The following is a 2,771-nucleotide window of genomic DNA, read 5'->3' as shown; positions in this document are numbered from 1 at the left end:
GATCAAAAGATCTAAAGATCAAAAGATTCCAAATATCAGAAGATGAAAATACAATAGTAAAAGGTCCTACTTATAGAAAACTAGTAGCCTAGGGTGTACAGAGATGAGTAAATGACATAAAAATCCACTTCCGGGCCCACTTGGTGTGTGCTGGGCTGAGCAATGAAGCATTTTCATGTAGAGACTCCTCTTGGAGTTAAACGCCAGCTTTGGTGCCAGTTTGGGCGTTTAACTCCCATTCTTGTGCCAGTTCCGGCGTTTAACGCTGGAATTCCTGAGGGTGACTTTGAATGCCAGTTTGGGCCATCAAATCTTGGGCAAAGTATGGACGATCATATATTGCTGGAAAGCCCAGGATGTCTACTTTCCAACGCCGTTGAGAGCGCGCCAATTGGGCTTCTGTAGCTCCAGAAAATCCTAAACCTCATGCCTCTCTCTGTAATGGAGAAGCTAGGGATCTTTGAGGTACAAGCTGCAAGAATCTCACTAGAGATGGCAGACAATTCAAGAAAACAAGCTTATGGACTTGTAGAGGATGTTCTGGTAAAGATTGAAGACCATTACATCCCTGCTGATTTCATAGTCCTAGAGACTGGGAAGTGCATGGATGAATCCATCATCCTTGGCAGACCCCTCCTAGCCACAGCGAAGGTTGTGATTGATGTTGACAGAGGAGAATTGATCATTCAAGTGAATGAAGAATCCTTTGTGTTTAAGGCTCAAGGATATCCCTCTGTAACCATGGAGAGGAAGCATGAAGAGGTTCTCTCAAAACAGAGTCAAACAGAGCCCCCACAGCCAAACTCTAAGTTTGGTGTTGGGAGGTTCCAACATTACTCTGAACATCTGTGAGGCTCCATGAGGGCCCACTGTCAAGCTACTGACATTAAAGAAGCGCTTGTTGGGAGGCAACCCAATGTTATATTTATCTATTTTCCATTGTTATTTTATGTTTTCTATAGGTTGATGATCATGTGAAGTCACAAAAACAATTGAAAAAACAAAAACAGAATGAAAAACAGAAAAAAAATAGCACACTCTGGAGGAAAAGCTTGCTGGCGTTTAAATGCCAGTAAGGGCAGCAAATGGGCGTTTAACGCCCAGTCTGGCACCATTTTGGGTGTTTAACGCCAGAAAGGGGCACCAGACTGGCGTTTAACGTCAGAAAGGGGCACCAGACTGGCATTTAACGCCAGAAAAGGGCAACAGCCCGGCGTTTAATTCCAGGATTAGCAGAAAGGGCGTTTTGCACGCCACTTGGTGCAGGGATGAGCTATCCTTGACACCTCAGGATCTGTGGACCCCACAGGATCCCCACCTACCCCACCACTCTCTCTCTTCTTCACCCATTCACCAATCACCTCAATACCTCTTTCCCAAAAAAAAAAACCTCACCTATCAAATCCCACCATTCTTTTCACCACTCACATCCATCCTTCATAAAACCCCACCTACCCCACCATCCAAATTCAAACCATTTTCCCTCCCTTACCCACCCATAATGGCCGAACCCTACCCCTCTCTCCACCCTTATATAAACCCTTCTTCACTCCTTCATTTTCACACAACCTAAACACTATTTCTCCCCCCATCCGAACCACAAAAGCCCCCTCCATCTCCTCTATTTCTTCTTCTTCTACTCTTTTCTTTCCTTTTTTGCTCGAGGACGAGTAAACCTTCTATGTTTGGTGTGGTAAAAGCATTGCTTTTTGTTTTTCCATAACCATTTATGGCACCTAAGGCCGGAGAAACCTCTAGAAAGAAGAAAGGAAAGGCAAAAGCTTCCACCTCTGAGTCATGGGAGATGGAGAGATTCATCTCAAGGGTGTATCAAGACCACTTCTATGAAGTTGTGGCCATGAAGAAGGTGATCCCCGAGGTCCCTTTCAAACTCAAAAAGAGTGAATATCCGGAGATCCGACATGAGATCCGAAGAAGAGGTTGGGAAGTTCTTACCAACCCCATTCAACAAGTCGGAATCTTAATAGTTAAGAGTTCTATGCCAATGCATGGATTACCAATAACCATGATCAAAGTGTGAACCCGGACCCAAAGAATTGGCTTACAATGGTTCGGGGGAAATGCTTAGATTTTAGTCTGGAAAATGAAAGGTTGGCATTCAACTTACCCATGATGCAAGGAGATGAACACCCCTACGCTAGAAGGGTCAACTTTGATCAAAGGTTGGACCAAGTCCTCATAGACATTTGTGAAGAGGGCGCTCAATGGAAGAGAGATTCAAGAGGGAAGCCAGTTCAACTGAGAAGGCATGACCTCAAGCCCGTGGCTAGGGGATGGTTGGAGTTTATCCAATGCTCAATCATTCCCACTAGCAACCGGTCCAAAGCTACTATAGACCGGGCTATCATGATTCATAGCATCATGATTGGAGAGGAAGTAGAAGTTCATGAGGTTATATCCCAAGAACTTTATAAGGTAGCGGACAAGTCCTCTACCTTGGCAAGGTTAGCCTTCCCTCATCTCATTTGTCACTTCTGTAATTCAGTTGGAATTAACATAGAGGGAGACATCCTCATTGATGAGGACAAGCCCATCACTAAGAAGAGGATGGAGCAAACAAGAGATCCCACTCATGGACATGAGGAAATTTCTCATCATGAAATCCCTGAGATGCCTCAAAGGATGCACTTTCCTCCACAAAACTATTGGGAGCAAATCAACACCTCCCTAGGAGAATTAAGTTCCAACATGGGACAACTAAGGGTGGAGCACCAAGAACACCCCATCCTCCTCCATGAAATTAGAGAAGA

This window comes from Arachis duranensis, chromosome 2, assembly GCF_000817695.3.
Source record: "Arachis duranensis cultivar V14167 chromosome 2, aradu.V14167.gnm2.J7QH, whole genome shotgun sequence".
Taxonomy (NCBI): domain Eukaryota; kingdom Viridiplantae; phylum Streptophyta; class Magnoliopsida; order Fabales; family Fabaceae; genus Arachis; species Arachis duranensis.
This window is presented reverse-complemented; position numbering follows the sequence as displayed.